Source organism: Sturnira hondurensis, unplaced genomic scaffold (assembly GCF_014824575.4).
Source record: "Sturnira hondurensis isolate 20B ecotype Veracruz unplaced genomic scaffold, ASM1482457v3 Scaffold0014432, whole genome shotgun sequence".
Classification (NCBI taxonomy): Eukaryota; Metazoa; Chordata; class Mammalia; order Chiroptera; family Phyllostomidae; genus Sturnira; species Sturnira hondurensis.
In genome coordinates this window covers 2,013,878-2,036,939 of record NW_028087063.1, presented here as the reverse complement: position 1 = coordinate 2,036,939, position 23,062 = coordinate 2,013,878, and the positions used below count along the sequence as shown (strand labels likewise).

Genomic DNA, 23,062 nt, shown 5'->3' with positions numbered 1-23,062 from the left:
GATGGTTCTGCCTTTTCTTGCCTTTCATTAATACTTTTAAGAGTACTGGTCAATAGTTCACAGAATTTATCTCAATTTGGATTTATCTAATGTTTGTTACTTAAAATTGGATTAAAGTTATGGATTTTTAGTAACAATAGCACTTCTCAGCACATTATATTGGGCATACATGATGTAGAATAGAGACATCTTGTTACTGGTCATGTTACTACTGATCACTTGTTTAAATAATGTGTGCCAAGTGCATTTATTAGTCTTGCTGAACAGGTCAGTAGTTTTTGACAAATATGTAGTTATATTTCCACCTTCACAGTAATGTATAGAATTGTTCCACTAGCCAAAATTGTTTCTCATCTATCTCTTTTATCCCCAACCCACTCTCCCCCTCCAGTCTCTAGCAGCCACTAACCTCATTTCCATCCTTATAGTCTTGCCTTTACGGAATGTCATATAAAGAACATCATAAGCTATGTAGCCTTGTGTGTCTGATTCTTTGATTTAAAATTTTCATTTCAGATCCATCCACATTATTGTGTGAGTCACTTGTTAGTTTCTTTTTCATTTCTGAGTATTATTTCATTGCAATGATGTACCACAGTTTTTGTTCCTTAGATTTTTTTTTTAGTATTTTATTTATTTACCTTTAGAGGGGAAGGGAAGGAGAGAGGAAGAGAAACATCAATGTATGGTTGCTTCTTGTGCATCCCCTGCTGGGAATTGGCCCCTGCTGGGAACTGGCCTGCAACCCAGGAATGTGCCCTGACTGGGAATCGAACCTCGATAGTCTGGTTCGAGAGCCCGTGCTCAATCCACTGAGCTACACCAGCCAGGGCTTGTTCCTTAGATTTTGTGTTATAATCATGACAGTGTAAGATGGAAGTGAAAACAAATGGGAAGAGTGATTTTTATATATTGTCTTGTACATGTATTTCTTTATAGCTATTATTGGTTGGTGTTTTAAATATAGTCAAACCTCAGTTCTCCAATGTCTCCCATCTTGAACAATTTGGTTCTCAACCAAGTTGTTCACAGAAAAAAAATGTCTCTGTTGTGGCACAAAACTTCAGTTCTCAACCTGACAACCCTTTCACGCTGATACTGGGAGCAGTCACCTGTATGACTTTGTTTTCAAACAAACTGCTTCTTGAACAGCCTTATGGACAAATTAAGTTTGCGAACTGTGGTTCCACTGTAATGTAAAATTTTCTTTTAGAATATCTGTCAATTGGGAACAGTTTGAATTTAATTCAATGGAGAATTAAAATACTCCACACAAATGATCAGATAGAATCGTGGATTTTCTTGTGAAGAGGAGGGTGCTCAGTAATATCTACCAATAATCATAATATGCCAGCAGAAATTCTTGAATAATGTAAACTAGCGCATCTTGCTATTGCCTGGGGGAGAAAACGGGCATCAAACTTAATTTACCAACTACAGTCTTTTTGGAATTGTCTAATTTAGCGGATCCCCGCTTTCCTAGTGATCCAGCCTCATATCAATAACTTTTTACCTATTAAAAAAGTCTAAGAAAATTGCCCATATAATTAGCCAGAAAAATAAGAAAGTTCAATATACCCTATAAAAGATAAAGTTTAGGAAAAACTCAATGTTCAAATAAAAGGATCATCTAAGCATAGAGTGAAACTGGAGAAAGCTTTTTTTATGAATATTTTTTCCTAAACTATTTAGCAGGTACTTCCTTTTTGTTAATTCTACTACTGATAATGTTAATGGTTTGTCAGCAATTTCTTAAAGCATGGGCTGTGGAGTCTCTTATCAATAACCCCTCTATTATTGCTCTAGCTGCTATGTATTAATTTGACCGACAAGGGGCCACTACAATCTATCACTGCAGTGATCCGTACACTGAAGACTCCCTAAGTACATGTTGACACAATATTGCAGCAGTGATCCATGAATTATATGCACTTCAGATCTGAGTCATTACTAGTTTAATGGGAGAAATGCAGCAATTCCACCGGAAAAGGCCAGTTTTGACTCTTCGATCAATTCTTCCATAAACACATTTCCAATGTCTCTCAGTAATGAATATTCATCCTGAACTACCCCTGCTTATTGTTTTGTGACTTTATCAACAGTAAAAGCCCCATTTTATACAGGCTATATTTGAAACTCCTTGAGTGCCACAGAAGAGATCTACAGAATGATTTATATACTAGTATACACATTATTCTTTTGTGAGTGATGGAAAGTACTATTTTAACCTTCTTAAAGACTAGGCATAATAATTACTCAATAGACTTACTGTGAAATAAAATTAAATTTTTATTTGGGTCATTCTTCAGTCCCTTCTTCATTATAGGGCATTCATGAAGTTCCTGTCACGGCAGACTGAGCACAGGCTATGTCGCAATGTTTTCTGGTTTTACCATTTATTCCTTTGATTCCATCATCTTTCTTTTAAATATTAAATTTGTGTAGTACATATTATGAAAAATAGTGATAATCCCTCAAATACTTATAATGCAGTTGCTCTACGTGTTAGACTTGCAAACATTCTTTGCTGCATACACGCTGGGCACATGCAGGAGGCCAATTATGGAGACAGGAAGTTGAATAAAAAGAAAAAGAATAAAGGATGAAGAGGGTTTGAAGGGGTCATCCCAGAGTAATATGCATCTGAAATGAGAGGTGAGTTGAAGAAGACAATAGGTAGAAAAATAGAAGACAGTGAGAAGGAATTTAGACAAGATAAAAATATTCTCAATGGCTTTTCTTTTATCGATAAACCCAAGATTGAGTTATTTTGCCCATAGGGTGTGCGTAGGAGCAAAAGCCTGTGGAAAATGAAAGGGACTTCATTGTGAGGAACTTCATAGAACTTTTCCCAACGAAGTTTCTGGTTTCCCATTCTTTGCCAAGGAAACCTATATCTGACACTGTCTTTCTTTCCCTGTTTTGAGAGATAGGACATGTAGTAGTTATGGGTTAGATTGCCAGGGTTCAAATGCTGAATATCTTTGTTATGTCTTATGGTAAATTGGGTAAATCATGAATCTGTCTTTGTTTATTTGTTTTCAGTGTAGCTTACTTTTTTTTTGTTTGTTTTGTTTTGTTTTGTTTTTACCATAATTTCCTGCTCTTGTGAACTTAGTTTTATGTCTCTGATTACTGTAATGTCCTTGCTTAAATGTTTCTTTAATTTTATCCTATTATTGCATTTCTTGAAGTTTGAGTTCTCCAGGTGGTTATTTTTGTTGCCTCTCCTAATAATTTTTGTCCTTGTGAAGTGAGTTTTCCTGTGAATATAGGTTTAGCATGCCTTCTCTGATTATTGTTCAACGTGCTCTGGGTTGTAGAGAAGTTCCTGTGGAAAAGTTTTATTTTTCTCTGCTGGGAAATATGCATTTTATTTATTGTATGTCATGGGGTTTTCATCTGAGTACTGTGATTTCAGATCCAATATTGACAGAAGGTATAAAGTTGGGGCTTGAATTCTACCATAAAACTCTTTCTTCTAACCATGGTGCCTGGTGAACTGCTTAGCTTCTTTGCCATTTTCTAGAGCCAGTCAGTGGAGCTGCCTCACCTCCAGTTCATGGACTGACAGCCATTGTGGTTTCCTGGGTTTTTGTGCAGAGCTGACATCCAGCTCTCCACTGTACATAGGTCTGAGCTTCATCTCCTGGCTTAGTGCAGGCATTAATATCCAGTCCTACAAGGCTGTCGGAGCTTCAGTTACCCCGTGTGCCTTTCAGCTTCAGTTGGGTTCACCTCTGTAACTCTGAGTTATCTCTTCGTTTCTTCGTTATAGAGATTTTGCTCTCTTTTATATGGTTATACTTCATCCAGAATTTTCATTTGCTTAGTGGAGCTGACTGAGGTGAAGGTTACATGGGGGTGTGGAGTGGACTTTATAACTGAACCCACTATTAAGGCACAAAACTAATTTAAACTAAGATTTTGCTTCTTTATCAGAAAGGAGTTGTTTCTTGATAATTTAATGAGATAATGCATGCAAAGTTGTTAGTACAGTGCCTAGGATATGAAAAGTGCCCAATAAAATTAGCTAGTATTATTAGCTAATCTAAATTTGAAATTTTATATATGAAGTATTATATACCAAAATATTATTAATAGTATAATAGTTATTATGCATAAGCATATAAACATTATATACATATTTATTTAAACACTCTTGGGCCTTATTATGTGCCCCAAAGTATTCTAAGCACTATAAATATTGACTCACTTATTTCTTACAACAATTTTATGAGGTACAACTATTACACCCTATTTAATAGCCTATTTATAACTACTCCTATTTTACAGGTGAGGAAACTGAGACAGGCAGGAAATGTCTCACGTCTGGCAGCTAGTGCTGCAGTGTGTGCGGGGTGTGGCTGGGAGGACATCCACTGGAGCCCTGCCACAACCGCAGGCCCAGAGAGCATAGATCCACAGATACCTCGAAGTTTCAGCCAGGGCTGGTGGGAACCTCCCCGCAGCCCTCAACAAGGAAGCCAGCACTCCAATGACCTCCTGCTGGCACAAGGACCCCGGTTCCCTCTGCAGGGACCAGTGTGACCCTATGAGACTCAGAGGGTCCCACTTTACTGCTGCTGTCACTGCAGGGCAAGAGTGGTGTGGGGCCCGGATTCTCACCCATCTTCTTATCCAGGTACTGGAGGCTGACCACCTGCTCCCTGCTTGTACTCCAGGGGACTGCTTTGTGTGCCCAGCTTTGCAGACCAGCCTTAGCTTGGACGAACCAGGCAATTTTTCAGGCCCAGAATGATCTAACCCATATCTTCTTCAAGGTCTGAACTTCAGTCTTGAGGAAGCAAGTCCATTTCCAAGTTGGTCCTTTCTTGGGTCCTCTCTCTCAGTACTAGGGAACCACAAGGCTTTATATATATATAGTTTGGTATATATTATATATTATATGTAATATATAATAGTTTATATATTATGTATTATATATGTAGTTTATACTAGTTTATACATATATACTAGGTTATATATGTGTTATGTATATGTATAATAGTTTACATATTATATATAATATATACAGTAGCTTGTTAACTTCTTACATTCAACTTCAGTTGTTTAATCTACCATGTGGTTTCTATCACCTGTTCTGACCCAGACTAATGCCACCATTAGTGTAAATTAAAACCACCAAGAAATAGGACATTGTTAGAATGGCCCCCCAAAATTTTAAAAGTGAATAATACCAGATTTTGGTGTAGGGTACCTGAAACTATCACACATTTTGGGGGACTGTGTAAAATATTATTGGCTCATTGGAAATAAAGCCTTACGATTTCTTATAAAATTAAACATCCACCTATCCTGTGTTGTATTAATTCCACTCCAAGAAAATAAAAAAAACAAGTGTTCATAAAAAGGCTTGCCTAGGAATGTTCTGAGAAATTGTGTTCATAATAGCCCAAAACTGAAAACAAAGAACTGTTCATCAAAAGGTACGTAGAAAGACTATGTTATATTCACTTGATAGAATACCACTTAGTGATAAAAGGCAAGAAAACATTATTGATATGCAACAACATGGATGAATCTCAGCAATATTCTGAGTAAATGAAGCCTTAAACAAAATGTTCATATTATATAAGTGTATTTTTACTGTGTTCTAGAGCAAGTAATGTAATGTTTGGTAGAAGAAAAAAAACAATGATTATCTTTGGGAATAGTACAGATTAATTGGGGAGGAACTTGCAAAAACTTTCTGGGCTGATGATATATTCTATCTCTCGATATTCTATACCAAAGTAGCAAGAATGGATCTTTAAAAAATGGGAGTTTAGGTTATACAGGTTATGCATTTGTCAGAACTTATCAAATAGTACTGTTATAATTTGTGCATTTCATACTACACTTAACCTAAGTTTTTAAAACAAATTATGTGTATGTGTGTGTGTATACACACACACACACACACACACATTAAAGTGTTTAGGTGGAATGTATACTGAATCCCATAAATTAATTGCAATGCATTCAAAATATAGATGAACAGATAGATGCCTAGGGGGTGACAGTGGATATATAATAAAGCAAATATAGAGTAGTGTTAATTATAGAATCCTTAATGGAGTGATTGGGATATGGGTGTTTACTTAAAATTTGTGTTTTTAATTTTACTATGTTTTTGAAAATTTTTAAATAATTTTTTAAAGATTTTATTTATTTATCTTTAGAGAGGAAAGGAAGGAGAGAAGGAGAGAAACATCAATGTATGGTTGCCTCTCGTGAGTCCCCCTCCGAGAACTGGCCCGCAACCCAGGCATGTGCCCTCACTGGGAATTGAACTGCGATCGTGTGGTTCTCAGGCCCATGCTCAATCCACTGAGCTACACCAGCCAGGGCTGAAATTTTTCATAAAAAAGGAATTGGGGAAGTGCCTATTCAAGTTCTTTGCCCATTTTTAATGGGGTTGTTTTTCTTTCAGTGATGAGTTTTATAAGTTCTTTATAAATTTTGTATGTTAACCCCTTGTCAAATGTACCTGTGAATATGTTCATTTCAGTGGGCTGTCTTTTTATTTTGTTGATGGTTTCCTTTCCCATGCAAAAACTTTTTAGTTTAATGTAGCTCCATTTGTTTTTCTTTTGTTTTCCTTGGTGGGGGACATATCTAAAAAACAATTGCTGCAAGGAATGCCCGAGATTTTACTGCCTATATTTTCTAGGAATTTTATGGTTTCATGTCACATTTAAGTCTTTGATCCATTTTGAATTTATTCTTGTGTATGGTATAAGGTGGTATTCTAGTTTCATTTCTCTGCACATATCTATCCAATTTTCCCAACACCATTTGTTGAATAAACTGTCTTTAGAACATTGTATGTTCTTGCTTCCTCTATCAAATATTGACTATAAACATGTGGGTTTATTTCTGGACTCTCTATTCTATTCCATTGATCTATGTGTCTGTTTTATGCTGGTAGCAGGCTGTTTTGATTACTCTAGCCTAGTAGTATAGTTTGATATTAGGTAGTAGGGTTCATCCAACTTTGTTCTTCTTTCTCAGGATCGATGTTGCTATGCAGGGCCTTTTGTGCTTCACATAAATTTTTGAAGTATTTGTTGTAGTTCCATGAAACACATCTTTGGAATCTTGATAAGAATTACATTGAGTCTATAGATTGCTTTGAGTAGTATGGACATTTTAATGATGTTAATTCTTCCTATCTATCGACATGGTATGTGCTTCCACTTATTTGTTTCTTCTTCAGTTTCTTTCTTTGGTGTCTCATAATGTCCAAGTATAAGTCTTACAGATGCCAATGGACACTTTACAAGATGTTCAATATCATTAATCAACAGAGAAATGCAAATTAAAACCACAATGAGATATGACTTCACATCTGTCAGAATGGCCATCATCAATAAATCAACAAATATCAAGTGCTGGCAAGGATGCAAAGAAAGGCTTCCCCTTTTGTACTGTTGGTGGGAATGCAGATTGGTGCACCCACTGTGGAAAGCAATACGGAGATATCTCAAAAAATTAAAAATGGTACTGCCTTATGACCCAGTGATTCCACTACTTGGAATTTATCCAAAGAAACCCAAAACACTAATTCTTAAGAACATAAGAACATATTCATTGCAGCATTATTTACAATCGCCCAGATCTGGAAGCAGCCAAAGGGTCCATCAGTAGATCAGTGTATAAAACAACTATGGTACATTTGCACTAAATAATACTACTCAGCCATAAAAAAGAGGAAAATTTTACCCTTTGCAATAGCATGGATAGACCTGGGTAACATACTAAATTGGGTAAGTCAGAGAGAGAAAGACAAATACCATATGATTTCACTAGTATGTAGAGTCTAATGAACAAACTGAACTAACAAACAAAATCAAGACAGATCCATAGATAGAGCAGACTAACAGTTCTGAGGGTGGGGAGGTTACAGGGTGAAGGGACTGAGCAACAAGGAAAAAGGATNCTTTGCAATAGCATGGATAGACCTGGGTAACATACTAAATCAGGTAAGTCAGAGAGAGAAAGACAAATACCATATGATTTCACTAGTATGTAGAGTCTAATGAACAAACTGAACTAACAAACAAAATCAAGACAGATCCATAGATAGAGCAGACTAACAGTTCTGAGGGTGGGGAGGTTACAGGGTGAAGGGACTGAGCAACAAGGAAAAAGGATATGGACAACAGTGTGGTGATTGTGAAGGGAAAGGAGATGTAAGGGGAATAAATGGTAATGGAAAAATACAATAAAGAAAAAAGTTTAAAAATAAAAAAAAACTAAATAAAAAAGTAATTGGAAAAAAATGGAGGTGATTAAAAAGCATTATGCTGAGTGGAATAAGCCAGGTGGTGAAGAACAAATACCATATGATCTCACCTTTAACAGGAAGCTAAACAACAAACAAACAAGCAAGCAAAATATAACCAGAGACACGGAAATAGAGAACAGGCTGACAGTGACCAGAGGGGAGAGGGGAGGGAATTTCAGGGGAAATAAGGGAGGGATTTAGAGGAACATATATAAAGGATACATGGACAACAACTGAGAAGGGTGGAAATGGGAGGGAGGGGGGAGCATGGAGGGTGGGACGGGATGGGAGTAATAAACAGAAAACTGTACTTGAAAAATAATTAAATAAATTTAAAAAATAATAAAGAAAAAAAAGCATCATAGATTTTTGTCTCAAAACTATTGAAACCTGGCTTGCTGGGGACTCAAAGTGCTGGTTTTGTATGAGTGTTGTGAGCTGACAGTCTCTTTTGAGTTCATACCACCTCACTTGTTACACAAGTATTTTTTCCAATGCTGAAGACTGAGGAAAATTGACTGTCTTGAGTTTACTGTTATAGCACCTCTCTCTTCTTGCAATTTATTGTGGTCTGTGTGGTAGCCTAGAGTATCTTTGTTTTTGTGATGAAGGCACGTGTAGTTGCATGAAGGTATACATTTGTACTCTGCAATTGTTGTAAGACTTAGCCTGACTTTAAACCATACCACCTAGAACTAATGTATAAATGGCTTCATTCATCAGCTTTTTGTTTCATACATGTACATCTTCATTAAGTTGCAAGTTCTCCAATGTAAGGTCCATCTTCTGTTTATTTTGCATTCTCTACCCAGAGAATTCCATAGACACGGGGGACACTTACATGATAATAGTGTCAGTTATTTAGATGTTTAAAGCCTTTTGAAATATTCAGGTAATGCCAGTATGCTCACCAATAATACTTGGTTCACTCGGTGGTAGGACTAAGATTATGTAGTTTACTCAAATACAGAGTCTTTGACTTTAAAAAAGTCTGTAGTTTAGAAAGTTCCAAATAGCTTTTAGTCACTGGTTTTATTTTTGTATAGGCAAAAAAAGAATCAACAGCTACTGAAGTTCCCTTTGGTCATAAAGTTGCCCTACACTCCCAACGTGTCATAGACATGTAGAGATGCCAGTGAAGGGTAACAACCCCTGGGAAACAAGTATCTGACCAGCAGTAAACCATGGACAAGCAAAGAGCAGATGAGATTACAGGTGGACTCATAGCCCTGAAGTAATGGTTTTCTGTTAAACACTTGTTTATCTTTCAAAGTGTAAGGGGAAAACTTCAAATAAACAAAAAATAGGAGGCACTGTTATATACAAGTAGATAGGTTTTGAATCAAACTTCCAAGTAACAAGAATATTTTCTACCTTCTGTATAAACTGTTCAGGGCAAAATCCCAAACAAAAATAAATTTCTTTATTAATAGGTAAAAAAGAAAATTAATTTCAAAGTCAATAGACCATGGATTTATCAGCTCAATTCTAACTTGAAGACTTCAAAACATGCCTAAAGTACAAATTAGGAAAATATTAGGACATTTTCCAAGAGCCATCATGCTTTTTATTGCAAGTTGTAAGACCCAGAAGAGTGAGGTTAGCTATCTGCTTGAAGATTTCTCAGAAGCAGTCAGTTCTGTACTGAGATTTGTAGACATTGCTGTTGAAAATAAGGAGGCTGGCTATTAGACACAGGGCATGATCAACATAGAAGGCAATTACTGAAAATCCTATAATGTGTGACATGATGAAAATATGCTGAAATGACAGAAATATACAAAAATCTATATAATGGTGGTGGAGGCAGCTGGGAGAAATAAAACTTGTCAATATTTAATATTTTCCCAAACATGTTATCTAAAATAGATAAGCAATTTAGTTTCAAGAAATTTAGACAGACCAATCCATTTTTAACTTAGCTTAAAGAAAACAAAATATTCATTAAGATCATAAGCATCTTTGGCTCTCATGACACGCTGACCACAAAACATTGAGTATCTGAGTTTTCATATGCCACGGCTCAGGGAGATGACCTTGATAGGGGATATGAACATTTGGGTCCACCAATAAGGTTTACCTTTAGTTTTACAGGAATCACATTTTTAGTCCCAAACAGTCTAAGTTTGTATATTTTATGTGCATAATCTGAAATTTGGATAACCCCTTGATCGATAGATACTAAATGTTCAGACTTTGTAGGGTGTTGTAAACTGCAAGGCAGTTGATATTCACACAGTGGTCTTGTGTCCATTCCTGACTTACACAAACATCTACTTGTTATGTTTTATTTAATCATATTTATGGCCACTTTACCTATCTTTACCTAAAACTTTTTGAAGTGTGTATATATACACACCACTATTAACCAATAGAACTTTAATTTTCTTGGAAATGAACATATGCTCACCAATTATTTCAAATCATTTCCACTATTGCATAAATCCTGTAGTAAAATTTTTTGTCATGAGTATAATCATATTTTTTATTAAAAATACTAACTGGCTGAGATAGCATGATAGGGTATTCTTTTCTCAAAGCCTTCTCCTCTAAAATTTAAGGTACGATGAAGTTTGTTAGTCTTCCTCTCTTGTAATTTTCAGTACTCTTATGTGGCAGGGGGAAGAATATAACGTATATTATTATTAATGGTTACCCATCAGATTATTTACTTTTAACATATCAGTCATAAGCCAGGATTGGCCTTTTTAGGCATTGGCCTGATCTATGACATGTCTGATAGTTAAAAGGCAGTAATGAAAGCCATTTAATCCCACATGGCCTCAGGGAACGGGTTTAGCACACTGTAAATCCCATGTTTTGCCTTATTTACACCACTTACGTGTGCAACCTTTATTCTGTTCATCTACTTGGAGTCTAATTTAATTTACTGAAGAGGGCGCATTACTCACTGAACCTGAACACGGACTTGATGCAACTATACCTATTACAACCTAATTGTGCTGCATTGAAATTGAAGCCGATAATGCTGTGCAGTGACAGGTTTAACAAATTTTCAATTATCTCATTCAATTACTTTTGGTGCATCCCACTTATCAGCAAGCCAAACACTTAATTCATTTATGGTTTTGACAAAGGATATGAGATGAGATGATTCATTAGGGAGGACTCCCAAGACGGGTCTTGCACTCTTTATGTTATTAAACAGCTCCCTCGGTTGTTCTACAGGTTGACTTTAGAATCTAGCTGTGTGGTAGAAAATGCAGTGCTTATTTGTCAGTGTTTCAATCAGGAAACAGGTTATCAAACCTGTTTGATAACAGGTGTGGAAACAGGTTAGCAAACACACTGAGGTTTGCTTTAATGTGTGTGTCAGCAAATTAATATTTGTGGCTTATGAATTTATATGTAAAAGCGAAGTTATTTTTGAAGATCAATAATGAGTCAATTATTTATTTTATAGTTGATTCATATTAAATTTACATTTATTAATGCTAACCTATTAAAGAGCAAAGATTTTTTAAAAATTGAAGATCACATATTTTAATTATATTTTTATAATTCTCCATAGATGATGTTAACTAACCCTTAGAAAAATTCATTTCGAATATTCTCTTTGAGCAAATAAAAAAATACAAGCACTCTATTTAGTAAAAGAATATTTTAAGGTTTATCCATAGATAAAGATAAGTTCATCTTGTTTCTAGAAATCGAAGTTTGATGAGAATCTGGAAGATTTTTAAGGCAGAAAAACAAAAATGGTGAACAGTGGCAGTTTCTTTGAAACAGGTTAGGTTATATATCAAATAGAAGTTATCTCTTAAAAAACAAGCTACAGATATATCTGTGATGATTAGAGTCTCTTCTCTCTTTTAATCTTTCTTTTCAGAAAGGAGGTAATTGAGTAATATTGACACTCATCGCTCTGGTCATTTGGGTTTACACTGCTGAGTAATCGGGTGTGCTGTTAAAGGGGCCGTCTTTCAGGATTTTTGTGGGACACCTAGTTCGTGATTGGATGTACATACCCAGTATGACAAGGATGAAAAGTGATACATAACAGTTCTAGAACTATCTTTGTACACAAATTTCCTAAAAGACAATTTTAGAATCAACCCTACATTGACTAGGGTGTAATGACTTGTAAGTTGCTATGAAATATCCTGGAGCATGTATCCAATATTATATCACAATTATAATGATGTGATATTTTGTCATAATTAGTAGTGCATATTTCACTAAATTATATGCAGGCTTGTTTTAAGGCTGCTCTTCCTCAAAGTTCTGCCCATAACTCTAGCCCAGACCTCGCAACTGCTCATCTGCAAGATTGATACATTTGTATTCTTCCAGGAAAAGTAGGAGTGAACACTAATGTCCGGCTCCAGAGATTTGTAATTTAACCTTGGAATTTAAGATCTAGTTCTCATCCACACTTTCGGGATCATCCTTTATAGTGCATGCTGTTCTGGCCGTCCCCATTCTGTCATCCTGGTGCACTCACTTTAATGGCTCTCGTGTGCCCCCTTTGACTAACCGACCCACAGGTACACAGATGACCCTCCATGCCTCAAGGTGAGCCCAGCTCTGTGGTGTAATTCATGCCGCATAACCCCTAAGGGAACCAGGCTGAAACCTGTCTCCAGGACAGGCCACCTTTCTGCCTAGCTTTCTCCTCACACCCCATTCAACTTGCTGACTTTCACTTCTCCTGAGAGCACTGCTCCAATAAATCGCTTTCCTAGGAACCCCCATTTTATGCTGTGCTTCTAGGGTGCCCAAACTGGGATAGTGCAGACGTGATGTACAGTTCAACAGTGAGTCATTCAGGACTTCATTATGATCCATAAATGATGGTGATTTATATATTCGACAATAGTAATGAACAGTGTTTTAGACATTTCTTTCCATCGTTTTTTGGGAACCCAGATTCTATGGATGATATTAAAATCGTTTCTTAATAAGAACATGGAAATGTGTCCAAAATGATATTTTCATCTTTACGTTTACAATGATGATTTGAGGAACTCTCTTGGATAATAAGCCATCTTTTGAACAGTGAAGGTTGCAGGAATAATGAGAAAAATTAGTTAAAGGCTAGAAGCCTGGAAATGAAGTCCTCACCTTGTATTTCTTGATGTTTTAGACTAATTTCTTTCAATTTTAGACTAAGCATGTAATTCCTCTATGGTTTATGCAATGCCCCAGAAAAAGTGACACTGATAATAAACAGCTAAAATTCAGTCAGGATGTAGTGTGTATTGGTAATTGTTTATACATTCACTCATTTGATTATTTTGACAACCCTTTTGACATAATTATCTTTAACACAGAGATAAAGGAACTGAGAATCAGGCTCTTTACATGCTTTTGTCAGTATCATAAATCTTTGCTGTGACAACGTAGGAAATGAAACCCAGATTTATTGGATTCCATAGCTCAGGCATTCCTTGCTGTATTTACTTCTCTCTCTGTTTTACACGTCCTGCAAGGGCAATTAACCTAATGGAGGTGTTGAAATAGCTATTGGTGGGGATGGGAGGATAGACGGGAGCAATAATTGGCTTGCTTATTTTTTACACTATCTCTAACTCCTCTGCTGAAAGAACTATTTTTTACTCTGGTTGAGTAGTGTTTGCACATTTTTCATTCGTAATTACAGTAGTTTTATATTGTTCTTGTAACAAGTTACCACCAAGCTAGTGCCAGAAACAGCACAGCTTCTTACCATACACTATTGAAGGTTGGAAGTCAGAAATGGGCCTTATCGGACTACATCAAAGTATTAGAAGGGCTGAGATTTTCCTCTGGAGGGTCTAGCGAGAATGTTTCCTTGCTGTGTTCAGCTTCCGGAGCCCACACTCATTCTTTGGCTGGCAACTCCCTTCCTTCTGGTTCAAAGCCAACACTGTTACATCCTTGTGACTCTTCTTCCTTTATCACATTTCTTTCTCTGACTGCAGCCAAAAGAAGATTCCTGTTTTCAAGGACCCATGTAATTAGATAGATAAGCACCCAAATAATGCAAAATAATCTCTCCAGCAGAAGGTCTTTAACCTTAATAGCATCTGTCAGGTCCCATTGCTGTGTACCATAGTTGTCACAAATCCCAGGGATTAGGGCATGGGCATTTGGGAGGAGGTCATTTCTCTGCACAGTAATGGAAATGTATTAATAATTCTTAGCAGTATATTGATTGTTTCAAAATAACAAAGATATTTACTTTTTAGAGGGATTTTTTCTTATCTATTTTTAACCTAGTGTTCTCTATTCTACTCCTACCTCTCCTTGGCAGATGTTAGGAGCAGCAGTTACGGCCAGGTTGAGTCTGGTTACAATGGCAACCAATGGAATGTCCTTTGTCCTTTTCAGGACAAAGTTCCTCAAGGAAGCAAAGCCTGGGGGAAGAACCAATGTGTGATTAGACGATTTGATTCAATAGTATTGACCATGACTAAATCAATGGCAGCGATTGTAAGTACATTCAGCATCCCAAATGTCAAAGGTATAAAAGCTTTATCAAACTTTTTATCTATAAATCATGTTTTGATCTCCTACTTATCTGATCTCAATTTTTACTTTCTGCATAAAACCCCTGAAGACTTGCAAGTTTTTCCTTCAAGGTGAGCCTGCTTGGTTTGACCAGATTCCGTCACTCAGGTTTAGTTTGTTTACATAAGATGTCCTCTCATGAATCATCTGCATGAAATAAAGAACCTGTTAGCAAGTTCCCTGTGAGAGGTAAATGTGCAGTTCACTCTTAAGGAGACTTGAGTTCCATCGACTAGGTCTGATTTCATTAATTACGTAGACACAATGTCAATTATTTTGCAGCTGTACTATCTTTTTCTTGTTTGCTCTGTATTTCTATAGACATTTTGACCTGAATATACATCCCTATATTTCTGACCTTAATTCCGTTAACTTCTGCAATTTGATTCTTTTTCTTCATTCAGTTAGATAGAGTCTCATCCAGTTAATTTTTCCATTTACCTTCTCCTGAAGATAAGAGTTTCTGAAACAGCGTTCTTTCCCCCTTGGTCTAAATGTTGTTGTTTTTTTTATGATAATTTTTTAATAAACAAAATAGGAAATCAATTAACCATTATTTTGTTTACCAATTTACCTAACTTGATTAAGGTAATCTGCTGATAATATAAAGTGTTTTTGTTTCTTTCAAAATCAAAACTATCCATGACGTACTTTCTTTTTAATTTTTTCCTTAGATTTGAATATAGTGTTAATTTCTTACAGACTAGTTTTTTGGTTTGTGTGTATATATGTGACATAATCTTACTATGTTGTTGGCAGTGATTTTCTCTGGCAACCCAGGAATGTTAATTATCATCTAGAAAGGTAAATAATCATTGTTTGCTTGAAATTTCTTCCTAAATATTCAATTGCATTTTTTGGTAATGTTTTTGTAGTTTAACTCATTATTATATCAGAAGCATTAACTTTAAGGCCTTTTGTGGGGTGTTTTATAATTTTGCAATTGCTGTTTCTCTTTTCACTGATGCTATTATTATTACATTTTTTTTGCTATAATGTAAATATCTGAAGAAGGCAACTTAGATGAGTCACTGAGATGAGGTGCTGAATCCTCAAGAAATTCAAATATTGTTGTCTCAGATGTATATACCAATACATGGTATTTTTAAATGGAGGTGTTTGAAGAAATGTTGAGGTATAGCTAAATCATATCCTTAGACTTATTTTAGATGAGGAGTACTCTAGTTCATATTTAATGCAACCACAACAATAAAATAGCTGTGGTAGAATGAATTCTAAGATTGGCCCACCATTGTTACCTGCAGGTGGGACTTGCCGCCTCTTCACACAGGTGAGAACTTTATAAACATAATGGTGTGTCATTCCCATGATTAAGTTCCTGTAAGTGGCAAAGGGTGAAGTATTTAGCATATGTAATTAAGGCCCCTAATTGTCTGGCTTTAAGTTATTCAAAAGGAGATTATCATGGGAGGGCCTAACCTAATGAGATGAGCTCTTTTTAAGAGGATTTTAAAAGTTGAAGATGGAGAAGTCACAGAGAGCAAAGCCCCAGCAGATGCACTGTTGGCTTTGAGGAAACAAACCACCACGTCGTGGAAGGACCAGGTGGCAAAGAAAGGGGGCATCCTCTCACTGCTGAGGGCCTCAGTCTCCCAGCCACAAGGATCTAAATTCTGCCATCAACACGTGAGCTTGGAAGAAGATCCTGAGCTCCAGATGACATTGCAGCCCCAGGGAATAGCTAGACTTCTCTGAGGAGGCCTTGAGAGGACACAGCTCACCTGTGGCCAGACTAAGGCTACCTGGAACCGAGGAGATGATAACTTTGTGGTGTTTTAACATACTGCAATAAAAAACCCCCAATATAGTAGCTAACATTTATTTATCAATTTTCTTGTCTAAGAGTTTGTGTACTGAACATGTCATAGATAGTTCTATTTAATACAACAGCCCTAAGGAACAGCATCTACTATTTTTAAAATTTTAAAGATAAGAAAATTAAGCCTTGCAAATGTCAAACACTTGGTGCATGTCACAGAGCTGGCTGATGAAGGAATTAGGATTTGAACTTGAACTTCAGTCACTTGCCTAGACTGTTTTCTTTAATGTGAAACATTTCACAGAATAATGCATGTCAATTTTGTTCTGATTACCATCTATTCAAATACTGTCTTTATCTTGTGCCTATCCAACAAAATGTGACAAAAGTAAAGAATAAGCAGCCTTTGATGAAATCCATTTTTTCTAGATGGTTTTATAAAAAGACCTTTATGCAAATACTTTACCAATTATAGAAGAAAATCTTCTTGAAAATAAATCTGTTTTCAAAAGTCACTTAATTGCAATTTTACCTGGAAGAAGAATAATCTCTTTCCATCTAACAGGTAGTAATGAGAAGTCATTATCTCCCACTGTTCTTTAATTAACATCAATCCTGATTAGTCAGAATAAATTAGGCTCTTTGTCTTTTTCCATAGTTGTGGTTCCGGTATAGGAGCCATTCAATTATGTGTTATCACTTACAAAAGGTGTCAGTATAATTATAGTACTGTATTTCACGTTTTTCGTTTAAACATACTTCACTGTTAAAATGTTAAGTTTTTGTTTCTTTTTCCTTAAAATATAGGAATATAATGTTCTATAACATCTTATATTAAAAACAAAATACACATAAATTTTATTATAAATTTTTATAATGAAAAAAATTTTATATTAAAAGTTTTCATAAAGCTCTGGAATTTTAATAGTTATTATTTATCACAATATACACTGAACAGAATAGTACGAATATCAAAAGTAATAATCGACTGTTAGAACAAATTAGGGTGAGGTGATATAGTTAAAGACACAGAATGATTCTGACTAGAATATGGAATAAAATTTAAAATCCAAATTTATAGTTTGGCATATATATATATGTATATATATATATATATGCCTTAATTTAAAACATTGTCTTCCATTCTCTTTTTAGGGTTTTATGTATGCACCAAGAGAGCCACTATTTTGCTTGCTTTATGATCAAAATGATCCCCCCAACCCTCTTATGATCCCTAGAAACTAAATGATGTAATACAACTTTAATTTTTTTTTTTTTAATTATGGAATGGAAGTGGGTATACAGGTCTTGCTCTACCTAGGTAATTGGTACTAAAATGGAAATAATTATTAGTTGCCACCCAGATAAGTTAGGATGATAACAATAAACATTGTTTTTCCAATACCATCACAGAAATACTATTTTCTGGGTTAGGACTGGGCTATCTAATCTCTCAGTTTGAAGAAAAGTAAGAAATTGTACTACATTTTAACCTTGCTTTGAAGAGAGAACTTTATTCCCTAGCCTTATCTAGAAACCCCTTTTAAGATCAGAACTCCTGGATCAGGAGTCATTTCCAGACCTCTCAGCAGATATCAGGGTAAAAACAAGTGTTAGTTGCTATCCTGGCTGCATTTGTGAATCGTACTTCTTAGTGTGGCTTCAGCTTCTTTCCACACTTCCTCTGCTTTCGCATTTTCATCAGTGCAGTCTCTCTGTAGTGACACATCAACCAAAACCTCCAGCATTTATTTTTTGTAAATTACAGAAATATACCTAAAATTATTTTTCTCTAAGAATTTTAGATTATGCGCTTTTCTATGGCATTTATTTGAAATTTTAAGGTTAATTGATTATGTTTGAAATGTAAATGAGAACAGAACAGTCTTCATATTTCTTGAGCTAGCAAGGTTACAGATCACAGACTTTACCCAGAAGAAACCAAGTTCTTTATTTGCAACTAAAATGATCTCCTTTTAGATTCATTTGCTCTGCTTATTCAATATGGCCATATGACAAAAACTGTTTGGGTATGGCAGCTAAAGATAAATTGATCTTAAATACTGTCCCTTCTGGTCTAATTTAATCGAGATAATTTAGAATTAAATCAGAAAGGGGAAGGGAAGAATGTCTATAGATTTTGTACTCTTCTACCAATAAATTCTTAATTTTTAAATTAACATAGAAGAGAAGAAAATATCAAAGCTACAGTAGAAATTTGAATACTAGAAAATAGCAAAGCTACAGTAGAAATTTGAATACTAAAACAGACCATATGCTTTAAAACAAGACTTATAGCCCTGGCTGGTACAGTTCAGTGGATTGGTGCCAGCCTGCAAACTAAAAGGTCTCTGGTTCGATTCCCAGTCAGGGCAAATGCATGGGCTGCAGGCTAGATCCCCAGTAAGGGGGTGCATGAGAGGGGGCGCAACCACACATGGATATTTCTCTCCCTCTCTCCCTCCTTTTCCCTCTTTCTAAGAAGAAATAAGTAAAATATTTAAAAAATAAAATAAAAATAGTGTGGTGTGTAATTTTTTTAAAAAAAACAAGACTTATAGTACAACACAGAGCTTGAATTACTAATTTGTTGTTTTTGATAAGTAATTCAGTACAATAACCATTTGAAACTTATGAATTCAGCTCTTTTAAATAAAACCAGTATTTGTTGGGCATGTGTTGTACTTTGTGAACCAGGGATTACAGTTCAAATGAGCAGAGTAAGTTGTATATGACACACATATTTAAAATTATCAGAATGATTTGGAAGAACTCATAGAAGCCCCCTGAGAAAACACTACTTGTTTACATAATAGTTTCTAAATGAACGAGACTATTTTCTACAAGCCCGTGAGATGCCCTGTGCCTAGTATCTCACACAGTGTTCAGTACATTTTTGTTCAGCTGAAATGGACTTATTTAAAAGAGCAGGGATATATTTTTTGGTCATTTTCTTTACCCCTAGCAGCTAATATAATACCTCAGACATTAATTAATAATAAATGCTGACTGAACATTTGTTTCCAAATAAATAAATTTGACTGTGTCTTCAAAATTCCATTTTGATGTTGAGCACGTGTTATTTTTCAGACTTATTTTGAGTCTTCCTAAAATTAAAGTTGTGTTAGAAAAAAAAGTCCAGGTGGCAGGAATTAGAAAACGTGTGTGAATCTTAGGAGAGACTGCTAATGAAGAAATCTTTATGAGCTCATAAATCAATGCTTTATCGAAGTGTCTGAACACCATCTGCATTGGAGTCCTTTGCATTGCTGGCCCACTCTGGGGCTGTTGAAACAGAATATTGTGGGGAAGCAAAATTTACCACCCCAAAGTGCGTCTCTTTGGCAAGAGGATTATTTCAGGCTATGTGTGGTGAACTGGGGGAGAAAATTAACAAGAACTCTTTGTTTACATTCCTTTCTGTGTCCTTTTGTCTCTGTGTGGGGTGGCAAGTATCTGTTTACGAAACATTTGCTCTTTTCCATCTCTGAATTGTTTCTGTCTTTTTGCAGAACTAACTCATCACTACATTTACCTGGCTTTTCTGTGCCTCTCAAGTCACCATCCCAACCCCTCACTTTGACAGCCATGATTCTAATACCCTAGTAGTCAGGGTGGTAGGTGGTCACAGGCTGGGGGAAGCTCCGCATCTGCAAAGCTCTGCTGTTTAGAGGCTTTTCCTTAGCTTTAGCCTCAAGATCATGTTCCGGGTAACTGTACCAGAAATCTGAGCTTTGGATAATTCGTTTGATGTACATATATTTTTTATTTTTTGTTTTTTTTGTTGTTGTTCAGTTACAGTTGTACTGATCCCCCCTCCCCAAATTTCCCCTGCCCTACCCACCCCAGCTCCCATATTCAATCCTCCCTCCCTGCAACATTGTCTTTGTCCATGGATCCTTTATACATGTTTCTTGACTTGCCCCTTCCTCTTCTTTCCCATTATCACCCTCCCCCTTCTCTTCTGGTCACTATCAGTTTGTTCTTTATTTCCACATTTCTGTTTCTATTTTGCTCACTTATTCGTTTTGTTGTTCAGTTTCCACTTATTGGTGAGATCACATGGTATTTGTCTTTCACCACCTGACTTACTTCACTCAGCATAATGCTTTCCAGTTCCATCCATGCTGTCACAAAGGGTAGGAGTATCCTTCTTTCTTTCTGCTGCATAGAATCCCATTGTGTAAATGTACCACAAGTTTTTGACCCACTCATTTACTGATCAGCACTTATGCTGTTTCCAGCACTTGGCTATTGAAAATTGTGCTGCTATGAACACTGGGGTTCATGGGTTCTTTTAAATCGGTGTTTCAGGATTATTAGTATATAATCCCAGCAGTGGAATTGCCAGGTCAAAAGGCAGTTCTATTTTTAGTTTTTTGAGGAAATTCCATACTTTTTTCCACAGTGGCTGTACCACTGTGCATTCCTACCAACAGTGTACCAGGGTTCCCTTTTCTCCACAATCTCACCAGCATTTGTTGTTTGTTGATTTGTTTATGATGCCCATTCTGACTGATGTGAAGTGGTATCTCATTGTGGTTTTAATTTGCATCTTTCTGATGATTAGCAATGTTGAGCATCTTTTCATATGTCTCTGGGCCCTCTGTATGTCCTCCTTGGAGAAGTGCATGTTCAGGTCCTTTGCCTATTTTTTTTAATTGATTGTGTGCCTTCCCGCTGTGGAGTCATATGAGTTCTTTATATACTTTGGAGATCAAACCCTTGCCTATCATATCATTGGTAAATGTATTTCCCCATATGGTTGGTTCCCTTCTCATTTTGCTGATGTTTTATTTAGCCATGTAGAAGCTTTTTAAGTTGATGTAGTCCAATTTATTTAGTCTTTCCTTTGTATACTATGCCCTAGGGGACTTATCAGTGAAAACACTGCTGCATGAAATGTCTGAAATTTTCCACCCTATGTTCTCCTCTAGGACTTTTTTTGTGTCATGACTTATATTTAAGTATTTTATTCATCTTGAGTTTATTTTTATGTATTGTGTAAGTTGGTGGTCGAGTTTCATTTTTTTGCATGTAGCTGTCTAGATCTCCCAACACCGTTTGTTGAAGAGACTCTTCTTACTCCATTTTATGCTTCTGCCCCCTTTGTCAAATATTAATTGACCATAGAGACATGGGTTTATTTCTGGGCTCTCTATTCTGTCCCATTGATTTATTTGTATGTTTTTATGCCAGTACTAGACTGTTTTGATTACAGTGGCCTTGGAAGGTAGTTTGATGTCAGGTATTGTGATTCTTTCTATTTTGGCTTCTTTTTCAAAATTGATGAGGCTATTTGGGGTCATTTATGCTTCCATATAAGTTTTAAAATATTTTCTGTATATCTGGGAAATATGTCATTGGTATTTTGATAGGGATTGCATTAAATCTATAAATTGCTTTGGGTAGTATGGACATTTTGATGATGTTAATTATTCCAATCTATGAACATGGTATATGCTTCCATTCATTTATGTCTTCTGTAATTTCTTTCTTCAGTGTTCTGTAGTTTTCCATGGACAGGTCTTTTACTTCCTTGGTTAGGTTTATTCCTAGGTACTTTATTTTTCTTGTTGCTATAGCAAATAATTTTTTTCTAATTTCTATTTCTGATATTTCTTTGTTGGTATACAAAAATGCCTTCAATTTCTGAATATTGACTTTGTATTCCTCTGTTTTGCCAAATTCACTTATTAGATTGAATAGTTTTTCAGTGGAGTCTATAGGATTTTTTTAGCATAATCAATAAAATTTATTTAAAAACATAAAAAAAATACAGGGCTATCAAAAAGTAGAGAATGCTTCACAAGTTCATGTGTCATCCTTACACAGGGGCCATGCTAACTTTCTCCGTATCTTAACTTCTGTGCTAATCTTCTCTGTATCTTATCTTCTCTGTAACCTTCTTCATTGTAGTTTTAGTATATGTGCTGCCAAAGTGAGCACTATAGGGATTTCTAAGTATACTATCATGTCATCTGCAAACAATGACTGTTTTACTTCATTTTCCAATTTGGATGCCTTTTATTTCTTTTTCTTGACTGATTGCTATGGCTGGGACTTCCAATAATGTGTTGAATAGAAGTGGTGAAAGCAGACATCCTTGTCTTGTTTCTGATCTTACTGGGAAGGTTTTTAGTTTTTGCCCATTGAGTATGATGTTGGCTGTAGGTCTCTCATATGTGGTCTTTATTAGGCTGAGGAATGCTCCCTCTATTCCCAGTTTGCTGAGTGTTTGTTATCATAAATGGGTGCTGTACTTTATCAAATGCTTTTTCTGCATTTACTGATATGATAATGTGATTTTGTCTTTTCTTTTGTTTATGTGATGTATTATATTTAGTGATTTTTGAATACTGTACCATGCTTACATCCCTGGGATGAATCCCACTTGGTCATGGTGTATGATCTTTTAAATGTATTGTTGGATGAGGTTTGCCAATATTTTGTTGAGGATTTTAGCATTTATGCTC

At 35.8% G+C, this 23,062-nt stretch overlaps 1 pseudogene; it reads right to left on the bottom strand.

Moving 5' to 3' along the window:
* Positions 1–22,376: 22,376 nt before the first annotated feature.
* Positions 22,377–22,535, bottom strand: LOC118999027 (uncharacterized; annotated as a pseudogene).
* Between the last annotated feature and the right edge of the window lie 527 nt (positions 22,536–23,062).